Below are 19,546 nucleotides of genomic sequence, written 5' to 3' on the forward strand. Positions count from 1 at the left end.
CACCCACCCCCCTTCTCTTCGCCTGCCTCCTACAAATGTATGTTCAGGCCCTTTTCTCTGGGCTAAATTATGTCCCCCAAATTCATATGTTGAAACCCTATCCCTCAGTATGATGGTATTTGGTGGTGGGGCCTTTGGGAGGTGATCAGGTTTAGATGAGGTCATGAGAGTGTGGCCCCGTAATGGGATTAGTGCCCTTATAAGAAGAAGAGGGACTTCCCTGGTGGTCCAGTGGTTAAGACTCCGCGCTCCCAATGCAGGGGGTCTGGATTCCATCCCTGGTCAGGGAACTAGATCCCACGTGCATGTCGCCCGAAAGAGCCTGCATACCACAACTAAAAAGCCGGTGCAGCCAAATAAATAAATACATATTTTTTAAAAAAAGAAGAAGAGATGTCAGGAGCTCCTCCCACTACTGAAGGCAGACCGGTTGGCCTGACCACAGAAGCAGGCAGTGGATTCTGTAATAGCCCAGGAGCATCCCCACACCTGGGCTGAGGCCGGCCCAACCCCACACCCCGGGCGGCAACACAGCACACTCAGCCCTCTTGCATCTCCATCACCCACCAGCGCCAAAAAGACAGAAGCAGCTTCCGTCGGTTCTAGTGTAGATGGGGGCAGAGCTCACAGGGTGGTCAGGAGGGTGGAGCCTCAAACCAGAGTGCCTGCTGGTACAAATCCCGGTCACTCACCAGCTCTGCGATCTCAGAGAGACACCTAATCTCTCTGTGTCTTAGCGCCCTCACTTGAGGAGTGGAGAGAATAACAAAACCTACCGTAGCCGGTTGTCACAAGGGGGGCATTGTAGAGATTAAATAATATCAATAAAACTGCAAGTAAAGTCTTAGCCCAAGCTTAAGGCCACATCACTGACGTGAGCCAGAGCTGGCACTCCAACCCATACCTGCTTCCTCAGCCCACCCGCCGTCCAAGGGTGCCTGGTACCTGGGGCAAAACCCGGCGTCACCGGAGGGCCTCCACACTGTAGATGCCACACATCCCATCTCTATAACAACCCCAGGGAGCGGGCCCTGCATCTCCCCTTCACAGGCCAGCGAGCTGGGGCCGAGACGAGGGGAGGCGTCCCCAGCACAGCCTGCTGGTGAAGGGCAGAGCTGCGTGTGAATGCAGATACACGGGACTCAGAAGTATTCCTAACTGGAAGCTCCTGCCCCCCCCACCCCAAAAGCAGGTGTGGGCTCCTGCTTAATTGGAAGCTCCCCTAGGGCCAGTCTGTGCTGACCACTGTCCCAGGGAATATTTGCAGAGTTGAAAATCCACAGTCCTGATGGCAGGTTCTCTAGAGAAAAGGCTGGGGAGACACGTGTGTGTCGTGAGCCAGGCAACTTTTAGCAACACCTTCTCTGCAAGTCAGTACCGTTGGCGCCACCCTCCTGAAAATGAACCTGGGATCAGGGAGCACAGACAACTCCGCCAGGCACCCAGGCCAGCAAAGATGGAGCTGGACCTGCCATCAGGCCTGAATGACGCCAAGGTTCACGCTCTTTCCAGCGCTAACCTTTAACACATATCGCATGCTTACGAAGCTCCAGGAGCTATTCCCAGGGCTTTATACATAATAAGTCATTTAATCTGAAAGACAGGTATCACGAGACCCATTTTACAGGGTAAGAAACTGAGGCACAAAGGGCTTAGGAAACTGCTCGTGACCTCACACCTAGTAGCCGGGGTTCAGCCCCAGGTAATCACAGGCCCACACTTGTGGCTTCCCGGGAATCTGGCTGGAGCAACACTTATTTCTTAAGCACAGAAACAACGTGGGAAACAAGCAAAGGCTACAGTCAAAAACCAAGCCATGCATCCCCCAGAGGAAAGAGAATGGCCTTCCTCACCCACTGGCATGCTGGATTCCATTAAGCGATTTTCCAACTGTGAACCAGCCTTGCGCACCTGCGTGCCTCCTGCCTGGCCGCGGCCTAGACTTCTTTTTATACATTGTCTTTTTATACACTGTCTTACTTGATTCGCTAATATTTTGTTGAGGGTCTTTGCATTTTTGTTCATGAGAGATATTGATCAGTCCTTTTCTTTTCTTGGAATGCCTTTGTTTGATTTGGGATTAGGGTAATGCTGGCATCACAGAATGAGACAGGAAATGTTCCCTGTTTTTCTACCTTCTGGAAGATATTGTAGAGAAGAGAATAACTGGAGTGTTCATAACAAAATGCCCACTGAGGAGGCAGGCCTGGTATGGAATTCTGTTCGTTAGCCCCAGAAATGAGCATCCCATCCCCATAAGACGGGAAGGACCACTACTCCATAGGGGATGCCGTGAGGGTTACATGAAATAATTTCTACAGAGCATGCAGCGCAGATGCTGGCCCAGAGCAGGTGCGCGGCAAGTGTGAGATCCGCGTCAGTCAGCTTCCCCGCCCACTCCAAACCACCTTAGGCGCAGTCCCAACAAGCATGGGTACCATGATTCCGTTTCCCTCTCACCAGCTCTTTCCAGGGTCTGGCTGCCAAGCTGGCACGAAGCAGGCCACACCCTGTCCCTGGAGGCAGGGCTCTGCCATTAGTCTCCAAAAGTCCAGCAATTAATTTACTGAGCTGAGTTCCTTCCACAAGCCGGCCCATCACCATAGTAACCTGCTTTCCCTATTCAGGGACTCAGAGGTAGGGGAGAAAAGACACTGAACAGAAAGCAATCTAGAGGGAGGAAATGAGATCTGGCACATTGCGAGGGCAGCCCGGGCAGAGTGCGAGCTCTGTCTGCTTCAGAGGGTCTGGCCGCTGCCCACTGGGGGGTGGGGACTGCGTGGAATGAGGCACCACTGATGTGTTGCTGAGGCGACGGGCAATGCTGTGGGCAGGAATCTGGTGGCGACATAAAAGCCTGGGGTGCTGTGTCCAGGCCACTGAGCTGGGTCCTTCTGAGCCTCTGCTGTGCTGTCTGCGAGGCAAGCTTGCTGGTCAAGAGGGGCAGAGGGAGCTGGGTAGCTTCTGTCTCTATGGAAGCTCTAGAGCCCAGCTGCCTGGGAAGTGCTGCAGAGCCCACCTCCTGGATTCAGACCCCTGCCCCGTGTGACCTGGAACAAGCCCTCTTCAGTCACCAAACAGATCGAGCACCTTCTGTACCCAGGTCCTGCACAGACACTGACTGCTCCCGGGTGGCTGGCACAACGATGAAGCTTCTATATCAGAACCCCTGTGTTCAAAGTCCAGTTCTGCCCGTGACTTGCTGTGTAAACCAGGGGAAGTCACTTAACCTCTCTGGACCTCAGCCCTCTCATGTACGAGTGGGGATAACATCTATGTCACTGGCTATGGGGAGAATTAAACACATCACTACATGTAAAGAAGCTTAGAACACTACCTGATCACAGCGGGTCTTAAGGCATACTATTTTTGTGATTTTCCAATCCTTTGTTTCCTCACCTATAAAATGGGAACAACAGTCCCTACTTCATAGATCTGTGGGAGAGATTACGTGAGGCAATGGGAGTGATAATCCTTTATAAAGTAAAATGTTGACCATTATTGCCATTATCAACATCAAGGGGAGAACTGTCAGTTTGAGCTACTCAGAGAACTCAGCTGATGTTGATTGCACAGGGGGTACCACGGCCTTCACTGTTTTATTCCCTAATTCAATCATGCCCTGAATGCATGTCAAGTACTTACTAAGTGCCAGGCACATGGACTAGGACACTTTCTCCAAGGACCTTGAGACCTAATGGTGGAGACAGACAAGCAAGTAGATGCTTACATTTCTATGTGGTCAGTGTTGTGATAGAGGGAAGGACTTGACTCAGGCCTGACAATCAGGGAAGGCTTCCTGGAGGAGGGAACGCCTGATCGGAGCCAGGAAAGATGGGTAGAGAGGAGGCTGGGGGACAAGAGTTGCTTTCACCAGGAGCAGCCTGCCTCCCTTCCAGTATCACCGTGGGATGAGCAAAAAATAAATTATTTAGAGAAGGAGGTGAAAGGAATGGTGAAAATTCAGGCTTGAGCAGAAGGCAGGAATTCATGTCAATAAAGGCAGTTGAGAGACTTGTACAGTGACCCAGGAAAAGGGGTCAGATTTTGCCCCTAGGACCAGTGGATGTCCTCATGCATGGGAGTGGCCTATACTGATGTGATTTAGAAAACCCTGCTGAGAAGGATGGATGGGGTAGAGGGACCAATGAGGAGGTTCGTGCAACGTCCAAAAAGAGATGCTGACAACCTTTCCTAAGACAGTAGCAGGTCAAGTGGTCCAGCTGCAGACTCCAAGACACCAGGCGACCGGCGGGAAGTGGAGGGACAGAGGCAGGAGAGAGTCTGGAAGAAAGCCCAGATTGCCAGTTTGAACATCTGGGAGCCAGTCACTGAGTGGAGTGGGGATGGTAAGCTCGGGCAGGTCACAGTGAGTGACTCTGAGACACCTGGAAGACAGCCAGGTGGAGAAGTCAAAGACAGACAGACATCTGAGTCTAGAGCTCGGAAGAGAAATTGGGGCTGGAGATCCCCCTGGAAAAGTGAAGAGGGAGTGGAGGACAGAGCCCTGAGGGGAAGCAGTGTGCAGCCAGCGTCGGGGTAGGGAGAGAGGTCAAGCGTCCCCCTTCCCATATTGGGGTCAGCCTCACTTTCAATTACTACCACTTAGTCATACAAGTGCACATGCTATAGTACTTCTGTATCTTTGGTTTCTTCCCCTGATCCAATGTTTTCTTGTGACTTTTACGGTGGAGAATACTCTGAGGTATACTTTTAGCTAAAAATGAACAAACAAAACCTTCAAGAGATTAAAAAGATCAGCCATAGAGCAGGAGAAAACATTTGCAATAGATACATCTGATAAAGAACTGGTGTTATCCAAAATACACCATAAACTCTTAAAACTCAGCAATAAGAAAACAAACCACCTGATTTTTAAAATGGGCCTATCATCTCAACAGACATCTCGCCACAGAAGATACACAGATGGAAAACAAGCACATGAAAAGATGCTCCACATCACCTGTCATCAGGGAAATGCAAATTAAAACAGCAACGAGAGAGCACGACACCCCTATTAGAATGGCCAAAGTCCAGAGCACTGACACCACCAAACGCAGGCGAGGCTGTGGAGCAACAGGAACTCTCGTTCACTGCTGGTGGGAACGCAACATGGTGCAGCCACTTCGGAAGACAGTTTGCTGCTTTCTTACAAAACTAAACGTATTCTTACCATATGATCCAGCAATCACCCTCCTTGGTATTTATCTAAAGGAGTTGAAAACTTATGTCCACACAAAAATCCTGCACGTGGATGTTTACAGTGCCTTTATGCATAATTGCCAAAACTTAGAAGCAACCAAGATAGTCTTCGGGAGGTGAATCAGTAAACTGTGGAATGGAATACACATTCCATTGTATGTATGTATGTATTCCATACGATGGAACATTATTCAGCGCTAAAAAGAGATGAGCTATCAAGCCATGAAAAGACATGGAGGAGCCTTCAATGCATATTATTAAGTGAAAGAAGCCAATCTGAAAAGGCTACTTACAGTATGATTCCACCTATATGACATTCTGGAAAAGGCAAAACTATGGAGGCAAGAGAAAGATCCATGGTTTCCAGGAGTGGGAGGGGAGGGAGGGATGAACCGGAAGAGCACAGAGGATTTTTAGGGCAGTGAAAATACATGTCCAAACCCACAGAATGGCAGCGGATCCAGGAGGCTGTGCGGTAACAGATATGGTGAACATACAAAGGCACAAATGATATGAACGGTAGCCAGAGCCATGCTGTGGTTTCATTTGAACTGTTTTCTCTCTTCATAGCAAGCTGACAAAATGGTTATTACAACTGGGGAAATCTCAAGTTCAGGAAGGTTAAGAAACATGTCCCAAATCATACATCCAGGAAGTTACAGAACTGCAATTTAGTCCTAGGCCACTATCGTCCTAAATCCTGTGTCCTTTTAACTTAACCACAGAGGACTGGTCTCTGTCCTCTATAGCATGGAAGAACTTGTTTGGGTGTCTCACAGAAGAGGAGGGAAGAAAAGAGCCCGGGCCTTTAGGAGCCTTCGGTCCTGACAGCAGCAAGAGCATCCGTCCAGTCCTCACGTCCTCTCCATTCAGACGTCACAGATTTAAGTGGAATCGACTTAAGCCCCACGCTGCCAAGACGCAGGATTAACTTGATTGAAGGAGATGGAAATAGAGTGAGAAATGTGTTTTCCTAACCTCCTTCTGCATGCTATGGAATTCAAAAATATTTCCTATCAGTTCTTTTTTTCCCTTAGAAGAGGCCAGATGCCAGTCGTGTTTCTCTGCCAGTTGCTAAAAACTGTGAATGAAACCCAAGCCCTATCTCCTCTTGAAACAAAGGCGATTTCTTAAACTGGCCCCCAAAAGGACTTGAAAGGCACATCGTCCTGCTGAAGCCATTGCCCGCTCCTTCACCCTTCCCCGCAGCCGGATTAACTAATCCGACAAGCATTTATCCATTGAGTCCCAGACTAGACAGCAGGCGTTGTTTTAATCACTGGGTGTGGCGACATCTCTGCCTCCTTGGAGCTGACTTTCTAGGGAGGGAAGAGAGAAACTAAACCAAGAAACGAACAGATACCCATATGGTTTCCGAGAGTAATAATTGACTTGAACACAACAGGGTTATGGGATAGAAGGGGACGTGGTGGGCAGGACAGTTTCTACACTTTGTCAAAGGAAAGTCTCTGCTGAGTTGGGGACATCTGAACTGAGATCTGACTGACGAGATGGAGCCGGCCACTCAGAAGGACGGGTGGGGTAAGGGGGACAAGGCCTCTGTCAAGTCTCGGATTTCTGCAACCAACAGCCTTGGGAGTGGTCTCCAGACCTCAGGCTGGCCCCTGACCTCAGCATCTGCACGTCCTCATAAGAACCAAATGAGGCTCCCGACGCACAAACGGGATCTTTAGACTCGTGGGTGCAGCGGCCCCTCACTGCCCGCGACAGGGCTCAGAGTCCTCGTCACAGACCTTAGGCACCGGCTTGTACCCACCTCTCCGGCCTCCCCTCTGTCACCTGCTTGCATGTGAGCTTGGCCCTCTGTGAACAGGGGAGAAGACAATGGGAGCACTGCCAGTGCCGGGAGGGGCAGCCCGCACTCCCAGGATGCCATGCGGCGAGGATGAGGGAGTTTCCCATGAGTCAAAGGAACATCACCAAAGGAAGCTGGGTTTGGGTTATTGGGCTGGCATCCGATCGAGAGAGCTGTTTGCACGACAAGGAGACCCCAGCGGGTACGCAGCCACAGAGGGCACTGCCCGCCGGGGCAGAAGCGGAAGGGGCAGGGGAGAGATCTCCCAGGGTGGGGGGCTCCAAGCCGAGGAGGCTCCGTTAGAGAACCACCACTTGGGTACCCGCAACACGGTGAAGCGTGGGTGGCAAGGACAGCCAGGAGAGGGCTCCCCTGCAGCCACTGAAGTAGGGCCTGCTGCCCCCCCAAGCTCCCCCTTCATCTTCACCCCGACCCTCCAGAGACAGAGGAAGAAGGAGCGAAAGAGCCCACTGCCCCCTCCGCCACCCAGGTCCCTCAGGACGATGGTTAACATCGGCGGTGATGGGAGGGCAGAGAGCTTTAATGTGAAGACAGGATGAAACTCCGAGACTGGAACAGACTGGACTAGCCCTTGCAGCACCTGAAAGTGAACAAAAAGTTATGTGATTTGGTCAAGATTGGCTAAGGGACAAGAAAAGGGGTGTTGACCTAACAGGCCTGGAAGCACGGATGGGGAAACATGAAACCGTTCCACACTCCCGAGCTGCTGAGCGTCAGGTGTCCAGGTGCTTACCTGAGCATTATTGCTATTAATCACCCCCCGCGTGTGACCGTCAGGCCTGACGGGGGAATAAGAAACATGTGCCCTACCGCTAATCCACTCGAGGCTGGTGGCCCTCCCAGTCAGAACGGATGTGTGTATGAATCCAGTTAAGATTCACCAAACATCAACCCCACAGCAGGTGCAGCCCAAGGAATCCCCACGGTGGCCTGATGTGCTCAGAGTTACTGCTCCCTTTCACGGACTGGAAACCCGAGGCCAGGGCGTCGCTCAAGGCCACGCAGTTAGAAAGTGGCGGAGGCTGATCTGCAGCAACATGGATGGACCTAGAGATGATCGTGCTAAGTGAAGTAAGCAGGACGGAGAAAGACAAATACCATAGGATATTGTTTATATGTGGAATCTAAAAACATGATACAAATGAACCTATTTACAAAACAGAAACAGACTCACAGACTTAGAAAACAAACTTACGGTTACCAAAGAGGAAGGGTGGGGGGGAGGGATAGACTGGGAGGTTGGTATCAACATATACACATCCTACCACATATAACATAGAGAATCAACAAGTTATATACAGAACTGAATCACTCTGCTGTACACCTAACACAACACTGTAAGTCAACTATACTTCAAGTTAAAAAAAAAAAAATCCAAATAAATAAATAAATAAAACGGCAGAGGCTGGATTCACTTTCTGGGCCACCCACCTCCTGGGGCTGCTGGCTGCCTCCCAAAGGGAAGCAGGGTGTAAGGGGAAACAGGACAGACTGTGGGCCCTTGAATGTCAGTGGTCTGAGTTCTGTGCTTCAAGTAACACGTAGCAAAACACTCATTTTTGAATCATATGTGAGTTCCACAAAGGTGGAGACTAATGAGCTTTACATGGAGTTGGGAGCGAAGGGCCGTGTAACTTGGGCCCGTGTGGATCCCAGAAATGGAGACCCTGTCCGTGTGGTCCCCTCTGAGTCCCCACACACCAGTGAGAGTCTCCTGCCTGCTCCCACTGTTGCCTACGCCTTCCAAGACTCCCTTCTCCAGGCAGAAGAATCCGTATCTTGTTTTGGTGAGAAGGTCTCTCCTACCCTTGGCCAATGTGGTTCATGTGAGGGGACCCCATGGCCCAGCGAGTGGGGTGGTGGGTGGTAGGAGACCAGACCAGGCCAACTTGGACTCCACATCCCTACTAGATACTGGAATTTGACAAGGGACAAGCATATAATCCAGGCTGGGCCTATTAGGGCCATCCCTGGGAACTCTGCTGGAGTTTTGGGGAAGACAGGTGCGTTTCTGGGGAGCTGCTAAGTTTGGAGATGTAGAAGGCCGTTTGTCATGACATGGGAGGATCCTGATGGAGAAGAAGGCCACCCATTGAGGGGAACGAGACAAGCTTTGTCACTCGAGCACTTTAGCTCAGTGTTGCCCAAAGTCCAGAAAGCACCCAGAGCTTTTGTGTTGGGGATAAATATTTCCCCAGCCCCATTTTCTAAACCTAAGCCAATCTGAGCTGGGATACTTTCATGTGCAAACCACAGGCAGGCCTTGTACTTACAAGGCCCAGCCGATACAGCCCCATCTCTGGAGCTCACCCAGCCTCTCCCACGTGGCCCCTGGTTCCTTACTCTCCTTCCTTGTTCTATATCTTGTCTCCTCTTCCTCTCCTTTCTTCTTTGATTGACAACTCAGCTTAGACTGGCTTTCCCAGGATCACCCTGCCCACCCTCCCCTTCCAAGGGCTGACTTCCCAAATCCATCCAGATACCCCACCCCTGCACCTTTCCTGGGCCAAGGGGGCGGTGGCACAGACGGGGGGCCCCCTCCCTTTAGACAGCCCCACCACCAGCACCAGAAAACGCTCATTGCCCTGCGTTGTTATATGAGTCTATGCAGACGTCTGACAGCTTGTCATAACCCCATTCATATTTCTTTCATTTTCAGTATTGAATTCTTCCTGATTTTGTTCTTCTTTCTTTTCTCCCCTCTCCCCGACCCCAAATAGACTGTCTCAGTTCATTTCACAAGAGACGGTCTCAGATTACAGGGTCCTGAGGACACAGAAAGATATTTCTGTTTAACATATTTTGAGTAGCGTCTGGTCCGATGAAGCAATGCGTATAAATAGTGTCAGAGCACCCACACTGACTTGGGAGGTGCCCACCCAGAAAGGCTCCCCTTTTTCTGGGGGAGGGTAATCAGAGCCATAAGCAGCGCCTCCCCCGTGAGATTTGAGACAGGACAGTAGGTGGAGCGCCGTGGGCCAGACGGGCAGTAGTTTGGTTCCTGTCTTCAGCACCGTGTGATCTCAGCTACTGTCTCTGAGCCTCAGCGCCTCGTCTGTAACAAGGGGATTAACCCAGCCTCACCAGCGGGTTGCAAGGATTAGGGTCCCTACCACAGAGGCTGGTTGCCTAGTCAATGGAAGCCATAAAAAGATTGAAAACTTTAAAAAGGTACAAGCGCTCGATTAAAGGAAGTTATTGCTACCAGAGAATCCTTTTCGGCATTTATTTCATACTGACAGTACTTTCTGGACCACCACATAACCCAGTTCAGAGACCTCTCTATCTGAGAGAGGTCCCCGCATCACCCCATGCCTGAATCCCCTCTCGGCCCCTCTCATGCCTTCATTTAGGTCTCGGGGTCCCCAGTAACCAGGTGCTGGCAACTTTGCAAGGTGCTAAGTGTACCTCAGAATTCTACACTGTTGGAGCAGGAAGGAGCTTGAGAGATGTTAACCGTCTTCAGATCAGAGCAGTTTCACACAGGCAACCCCCTCGGCGCCTGGACCATTTGGACCCCCTACCTTAAGAGACCCTGTAGTCTCAAACCCAAGCTCCCCGCTCAGCCCTGAGGGCACGCACCTCCCAGAGCCCCTGAAGACACGTTCCCTTTTGAGGGTAAGACTCTGACGTCTGTACCAGATTGTCAACCCCGTGTGTTGCAAAGGACCTGTGTGTTGCAAAGGACCTGTGCTCACCCTGAGCACAGATGTCATCAGAGGAGACAGGTCTGTTCACATCATTTCCCAGCTGAAAGCCTTCTCCTCAGGCCTTTTTCAGTCTGGTACCAATCTCCTTTTCCACGTTCATGGTCTCCACCTACTCCTCATGGACCTAATTCTCCAAACTCAGCGACTTCCCTCTCTTTCTGCAACACCCCAGCATTTTCTTTTCTTAAATCCTAGCCATTGCCTCTGTTGTTACATCTGAGATGATGTCTTTTCCTTGCCAGGCAGACTCCTACTCATCCTTCAAAACCCAGCATATGTGCCTTCTCCCCTGTGAAGGCTTCTCTGATTCCCCACTATCTTCTTCAGGCTCCCACAGACCCCCAGTTTTTCTCACCACACAAGTGATATTAAAACGGACCTACTTATCCGTCTGTCTTCTCCATGGAGCTCCTCAGACTTAGGGGCTATATCTCTGGCCTCTCTTCCTCAGCACCTGGAACAGTGATAGGCACAGAGCAGGCGCTTCTCATATCAGCATAACAATAGGTGAGTGTCTCAACTAACTTAATTCTGTATTTAACTTAGATAATAAAAGGGCGTTCTCTTTTATTTTTTCTAAAAAAAATTTTTAAAAAATAATCTTGAAACTTCTACTTCCTGAGAACAGAGGAAGCATGTGGATTCTGAGCACAGGAGTTACTGTCTCTGCCTAGTCACGAAGGGTTTCTTTTCTTCTAAGAAATCTCCTCAGATCCTACCAGGACCCCGACGCTCTGCAGGCAGTAGCAGGCGGGGAGGTCAGGGATGCGTGGGGAGGGACCGGGAACGGAGGCCCTGCAGGATGAGTTTTCTTCCCAGGAGTTGATTCACAAATGTGTCCAGCCCAGTGAGACAAGAGATTCATGAGCCACCCTGACCCGGGGCTCCGGCTCCCTGCCTTCCGGGAGTTTCTCCCACCAAGGGGGGCCCCTGTGGGAGGGACCTCTGTGGTTTGCTGTGTCTAAAGTCGGGTTATCTAAACCCCATCTGAGCATTTATTGGTAGGAGAATTCCACAGGAGGAACAGAAGAAAAGCCTCTTGAAAGGTTCTGTCTGAGGAAAGAATCACTGCAACCCCATCCTCTTTCCTTTTCACCTGAAGAACCACCCAGACACGGCTGATCGAAGCTCGCTAACGCCCTCATGCCTTTATCCAGCCAGGGGACTTGCTGTCTCACTCACTGCTTCGTGAATCCGCTCCCTCGCCTGCCCCTCCAGGCAGCCGCGCACCCACGCCCTCCCTCCCTGACTCAGCACCCACCCACTCACCTACACAGATGCTCACGCACGCGCAGGCACGGCACCCTCCCCACTCCCACCCAGGTCTACGCCGGGGGGCTGCAGGGATGGAGGTAAACTCCTCATACATAAAGTAATTACTAACTACCTGTAGGATTGTTGCAAAAGTTACCTGGGGGGAGTGTGTAAGCACGCAGGGCCAATGTCTGCGTTCCAGTGTGGCTGCACGGTGAGCGGTTGGCTGGGGAGTTCTCCGCGGCACAGAGCACCTGAACCCTCACCTGAACACCGTGAGCAGCTTGGCCTCTGGGCTGCGGGGTGTCTGCCCCTTGATTCCCTAAGCGCACACCTGACCCGCAGCAGGCATTCAGAGCGTGTTAAATGGACGACCAGATACACTCCTGGGGGAACTGACCAACCAAAGAGACAAGGGATTATAGGTATCTGTGTACAGCCAGAGCATCATTTGAGGGAGAGGGCGATCAGGTGGATCGAGGTACTTCCTTTTCCAGAGCTGGAACAGGCTGGTGTGGCTGACAGGGAATCCTGGGGCCTGTATGACCTTTGAAAGGTCCTAGAAAACTGACCTACCAGGCATTAAGGATGTCAGATCAACTCACTGACCAGAGGTTCCCAGGCCCTGAACTGACCCGTATCATGTTTTCTCTGGTGATTCCTAGACTCGAGCACAGAGATGCTCTAAAAGGCACTGAACCACACAGCTAGCCAAAGAAGAGCCAAATTCAGACCCGAGCCAGACTTATACACACCAACACAGCCCCGTCCGTGAATCCAGGCCCCCTGAGCTCAGTGGGGCCCCCAACAGTGCCCAAGGTCCAAAGCTGCCTGGCCATCACTCAGAAGCCCCCTGAGCGGGGAAGGAGAAGCACCCATTGCGCGTGTCTGGATGTGGAACGCTGTACCGGACCTCGTAAATATCGGTACTGCTTTTCCAATTTTGATACTTCATCGTTTTATTGTGATTTAAACCAAGTTGTAATTTCGTTAATCTAATACTACGTGCCACGCACTTGACTATCACCATTTTGAAATGACTTCCTTCCACAAAGATTTCTTGAGTTCCTACTGTGTCCAGCATCGTACAGACACTGGTAGTTCAGAGATAAGAAATATAAAACCCATGAACTCCAGGAACTCATTGCCTCGTGGCAGAAACAGACCAGCCCACGGCGGGTTACAGCCGTCGATGATGTGGAGCTGTCGCAGCGTGGGGTGCTGGGGGCGAAGCACACCAGGCAATCCAAGACGCAAGGAGAGCCCACGCTGACTTGCCCACAGCAACTCAGGAGCAAGGGAAAAGCTGGGATGCCATTAGGCGTTGCTTCAGAGGCCTGGAAACACCCCATCCAGGGTCCCATCCCGCCCATCAGCCTTGCTAAAGGCGAACGGGGACCACGGTACCACTGCCCAGTGGCCTCACAGCAAGCGTTAGAGCGGGCAAAACGCACCTGAATTCAACCTTTCAATTATAAACAGAGTACCTCCTACGAGCCAGACGCTGCACTAGGTAAACACGTTTCAGTGTTCATTGCTATTGTCCCCCAATCGTTCAGATGCTGGATTTTGATTGATGCGTAGGTTTGGATATAAAATTCTGAAAGGGTATTTGCCAGAACGTTACTATTGGGTAAGCTGGGGGGATGAGAACACAGGGCTGTTGCCAACATTGTTGCCCTTGTAAAAATACGCTTTCATTACTTTTATAATTTAAAACATTCTAATGAGAAATATTTTTTAAAAAGAACAAAGATTGTCTAAATGGTGTATTTGCCTCTTTGGATAAATTCTATACCTTTACCTTATACACTAAGGCCATGTGGAATTTTGGTTCAGGGTATGAGTTTTGCACTAAGACGTGGGTTTGAATCCCAGTTCTGCTGCTTACTAATTGTGGGACTGAATGTCCATAAGCCTCAGTCTATCCATCTGTACAAGGGGTAGCAGCATAGCCAATTCACAGGAGTAAGTGATGTGAGAATGCACAGTATACGGCCTGACGCCCTCTGGCATCAAATCTCAGGCTCAGGGTCACATTATTTTTGTTTCTACAGGTGTCAAAAAATGTCATGGGAAAGGCGATTTCAATTATTCTAAGCACCTCCAAAAACATGAATTAAGGGCTGGCAGACGGAGGTGGCAGGGAGAGAGCTTTCGTCTTAACGAGGTATCTAATGATGTACCGGACTCCCTTGGGAGGTGGTGATTCCTCTGTCCCTGGACAGAAGTAGGTGGGCAAATGCTGGGAGACATGATTCAGTCACTGGATAAGGAGATTGGGCAAGGTGGCCGTGAGCGTCATCTTATAGCCTTCAGATGCAAGCGCCTATAAAGGGAATCCCCCAGCCACTGGGCTGCCGGGCAGTCAAGGCCAGCTCCAACTGGCTCAGATCTGCCAGGATGCAGTTAAAGCAAAGGTTTCTCCTTCGAGAGAGTTCCAACCAAAGGACGGTAGAAACTATTTTTTTTCTCAAAATTGTATTATGAACCAAACTTTAAAAAATGAAAATGATATTCTCATCTCTACCAGAACGTAGACAGAATTAGCTAGAAGTAGTGAGCATCCAGTACCTGGGAGGGTACAAGAAAAGGCAAGTGGGCAGCAGCAGGGAACTTAACCATCAGATGGGGTTTGCCCCTCGAGGGTTCTGACAATGTCCATGACCACAGCGGGCTGGTGGCTCCGTGCATTCCCTGGGTCTCGGCCAAGACTTCCCTTTGTCTGGGCCACGATGTTACTCGGCTTTCGGCCTCTCATGAATACTCAGTCCCAAACCTCCTGAGAGCCGTTAAAATGGCCATGACCTTTGTCCCAGAAACCCTATTCCTTGGGAATAGTCTGCCAGACCACATCGAAAAGGGGCCAAAGTCACGTGCAGAAAGATGCTAGCTGCAGCGGCCAGCGAGAACGGTGAGCACGTCATGGCTCATCCACTTGAAGGGATTCTAAGAAGCAATAAAAAATGGTACTTACTAAAACCACAGAGAAAGTCACCGATTTTGCTAAAGAATAAAGATGAGGAGTGGTACATGTCACAAGGTCCATTCATTCAACTCTGCATTCAGGCGGTCATTTACTCATTGCAAAGCAAAAGGCGGAGAGGTCAGTGTGGCCCCTGGCCTCGGTCTGGTCTTCTCAGACACCAACTCCAGCTCCAACACACACACACACACACACACACACACACACACACACACACACACAGAGGCTTGCATGCATGCACCCACAATGCCGAGTCCTGGGCGGGAAGACCAAAGGGCCAACCTCTCTATGCCCAGGTGCCTCCCGGTAGACCTCTGTTTGAGACCCACCTCTGTCTCTAACTACAAAGCAGGCGAGTCACTCACATGCTCCTGGACTCTGTTCCCTCATCTGTAAAATGGGGGAATTATACTTTTCCCATCTTGCCATATCCCTCTTCCTTGATTTTTTTTGGTTATTTTCTTTTTCTTCACGAAAATATTCTTGTCATTTTAATTTTATTTAATAAAAGTTATTAAAAATTAAAGTTATTTTTGTCAGGCAACCTGCCATGTCTTCAATTCTTGAGTAGGAGGTTTGGCTAAACATCGTCAGGGACAATCCCACCCTAAAAGAATCCCCATGGGCCTTTCTCATTCTGGTTCTCCCCGGCTGGCCTGCATTAGTAGTGATGGCTCCTTCTGTCCATGTGACGAGGGCTTTGATTTCCCAGACGTAGCTTTGAATCCTGACTCTTGTATTCTCTCTACCTGCCCTCAGGTAAGTCATTCAAACTCTCTCCTTCCGTTTCCTTGTTCACAAAACCGAGATATGAATGGTCCACACAGAGTTCCCAGTCCTGACCCAAGTGACCACACAGCCTGTGTTGGCCTCTATCAGTAGCAGCACTGAAGAAGCGAAGGGGGCAGGAGGGAACCAGCAGAATTCTAGGGCCGGAAAGGAAGCACTTCGGAAGGGGACGATCTCAAGCTGGGAAAAGACCCTAAATGTTCACCTGACCATCAAAGTTCAGATTAGCCCCTCACCAGCACTGCGAAATGGCCATCCAACCTCAGTTTAAATCCCTCCGGCGCTTGGGGCCCACCCCTCAGTGAGCAGATCCAGGGGGGGTGGATCTGCCCCAATCTTCCTACTGGACTGGAATCCAGTGTCCAATGAAACTTCGCCCACTGGTCCTCCTTCCACCCTCTGGGGACCAAGAGGACAGATCAGTCACCTCTTCTCCACAGCATCCCTCCGGATTCCCATGGCCACACATTTTCTTTCCTCCACACCAGAGCATCTTTCTTACAGTCACGCTGACCTTTCCTTGTGAGCCACGCGTCTGTTCCCAGGACATCCTGCTTTCTCTCCTCTGAAAGTGCCTTCACTTATCTGTAACCCTCTTAGAATGGAATCAGACCCAGAGAGATAACCTGAATCTTCCAGTCCAGAGCCAGCAAACCCCCTGCAGGTCACACAGACAACCGTGCGTGACCAGAGGGCACATGCCTGGCGGAAGTGGGCGGCTCCTCGGAAGGCCTCCCGGGGACACATCTTCCCATTTTTCAAGAGAAGCCAGAGATTAAGATGCGTACGTGACATCTCCTGAACATGTTATGTTGGCAAGTAATGAAAACAAATGTAAAATAACCTAAGAAGCATTACAACTGTCTGTGGGCTGGACCAGCCTGTGGGCCACTTCCTTAACCGTTTTGTTAATATGAAAAAAACTTTTGAGAATCTGATGAAACTTTGAAGAAGCCCCATAAAAAAACAGTTACAAACAAATTTCTGCTCCCATTTGAAAGGCCCCATGGATCCCCCGGAGGCACTCCTGGATCCCCAGGAAAGGAAACCCTCATCTCTTCCAGCCTCTTGCCAGACCTGGGAGGCACAACAAACACAATTTGGTGACAATTTCCCAAAGTCACGCAGCTGGCCCCTGAGTAGCAGCGTGACAAGGAGATCTAGGATGGGGGGGCGGGTGTTTCCTCCCCACAACGACTGATGCCATCCCCTCCCCAGATCTGTGAAGCAGAAGCAAAGTTAAGATGCACTACATGCCAGCGAGGTCCCAGGCACTCACAGAGCTCTTCCTGCGTCATTTCATCATCTCCACTTGGCAGGTGAGGAAACTGGAGCTCACTGGGTGCAGTCCCCCCAGCTCAGGGCAGCCAGAGAAAGCGACTGAGTTAGGAGCAGAAGGCCAGACGAGCAGCAAGGCTCCTGCCCTTCACCTGCATCTACGCCAGCTGGCCAGCACACCTCACCTGGCCTGCCTCTGGCAACGCCCAAGCCCTGGAGCTTAGAACTTTCCCGGAACAACTCATGAGCTAAACTAGAAAGGGCCTGAGATGCAGCCCATCACCAGGGGGCTCTCCCAGCTCAAGTCTGGCCTCCTAGGACTTTGCCGGGTGTACATCCTCAATGAGACACAGACAGACTGGGGCCTGAATGACCTGTGCAGAGACAGGAGTGCCGTACAGGGTTCTGGAAGATGACAAGTAATGAAGTTCTGGGGAGGGAGACGGGGCACTGAGCGTCAGGACGAGGCCGGTTGGGCTGCCTCCTTCAGGACATGCCTGATAAGCGTGTCCCCTGTCTGTCATCTGAGTCTGGACTTGAGTGGGGAGAGGGAAGGGCACGTTTTCCAATAACGTGACTAATTCCAGTTACACTCTATAACCTGGTACAAGAAACTCAGGTCTGCTACAGAGGATGGATTTGCAGAAAAAGAACAAAAACACCTTCCTGGGCCAGAGGAAGTTGGGAGAGGCGAAACACACTGCTCAGATAGGAAAGAGATTTAAATTTAGACCAACATGCAAAGTTCCTGGACAATGAATACAAAACCAGAGGGAAGCTATTCTTCCCCCACTTCACTCCCTTTGTGATTTTTTTTGTTTGTCCTGTTTTTTGTTTTTGTCAATCTTTCTGGCTCTTACTCCAAATTTCTTACTGGAAAGTCGAAAGACGCTGGGGTGTCTCAGCAACTCTAAAAGCAGCAATGGGAAACAAGCCGGGCATCTGACACGCGGCCCTCAGCCCTGTGCTCCTGCCTCCTGGGGCTGCTCAACTACAATCAAACAGGTGCCTTCTCACCGGCTTTGCTCCTTGCTACTAGAAAGCTCAGGCAAAGCACAGAGCCACCTCGCAGGACCGGGGTCGCTGCCTGAGGAGCTCCGTGTGTTCTGGCTGCAGAAGGAAGCAGATCCTGCTTAGGAGAGGGCACTGTCCCCAGGGCGCACGCCCCCAGGACTCTCCCCTCCTGGTCATGGGGAGATGGGGGAAGCCTGAAGCCCCGTGGCCTCCCGCAGCCCCCAGCGGAGAAGAGAAGCCGGCCTTACCTGGTGGGGCAAGAAGCTCACGGGGACGCCAGCTAGGGTCCCAGTCCAGGCGGATCCGCGGGAAGCAGTGTCTGCAGAAGACGCCAGCCCCAGGCAGCCCCCTCCTGAGGGTCACCTGCCAGCGACCCCACCCACCCTTCCCCCAAATCTAGCAAACTGACTCGCTAGATAAGACTTGTAATAGGTCTGGGGGGCCCCCGCAGGCCAGGGGTCCGGAGAGATAGCTAGTTTTCAAACCGATAACTAAATAAATACAGTAAAAAGGTAAGGCTTGGCACTCACAGAATAAAATAGAAAGTGTGTGAGAAACAGAAAAATAGGGAAAGGGGGGTCACCTCTCTGGGGAGAAATGCAGCAGCAGCGGCAGCCAACCCAGCTGCTGCGCAAGAACAAAGCTGCTCGGTCCCCCCAGGGGCGAAGGGGCCGGAGCGGTGGGATCCCCAGCCGGGAGCGCGGAGGGCGGAGCCCGGCGAGGGGCGGGGCGAGGAGGGGCGGGGCGAGGGGCGGGGGGAGCGGAGAAGGAGACGCTTGGGCCCCCGGAGCGGGAGGGGCCGGAGGGGCGGGAGGCCTCCCGGAAGAAAGAGGAGGCAGCGAGGCTGCGTGCCTGCGGGGGACGGGGGCAGGGGCCTGGGGAGGGGTCAGGGGAGTAGGAACGGCGTCGGGCTCCAGGCGGTAAAGAGGAAGCCCACGACAGGGCCCGACAACGCTCCGTCCAGTTATAGCCTTCAGCAGATATTTTGGTCCCTCTTACAGCCGGGTCTGAAATAGCCCCCTCCCTGGGCAGCTGCCTGCAAGTTTGGAAAGTTGGGAGGGGCAAGGGGACGGAGGTTTGGGGCTTTGCTTTTGTCCCGCACAGGGAGTCCCACTCCTGTCCCAGCACCTACCTGTCTCTTCCTGCAGGTGGCCCCCTTTACTGGCTCTCAGGACATCCTGGGGGAGGGGTGGGTTGATGTCCTTACTTTGAGCTGAGGACTGTGAAAGTTCAGAGGGAGTCACTGTTACCTGCCAGGGCCCCTCGGCAGAGCAGGGATGGGGGCCCAGGTGGGTCTGATGAGAGCACTTTCCTTCCTAAAGGGCTTCCCAGACTCCAAAAGCAGAGAAGGAACAGGTGCTGGCCCTGGGGGCTCTTCTACTTTTTCTTGCTGACTTCTGTTCCTAAAAATGGGCCAGGCGTGGGTATTTTGAACTAGATGAGAACATGGCTTAATTTGTGTGACCTCCCTCACCC

The sequence above is a fragment of the Leucopleurus acutus genome, assembly GCF_964270905.1.
Source record: "Leucopleurus acutus genome assembly, chromosome: 17".
Lineage (NCBI taxonomy): Eukaryota > Metazoa > Chordata > Mammalia > Artiodactyla > Delphinidae > Leucopleurus > Leucopleurus acutus.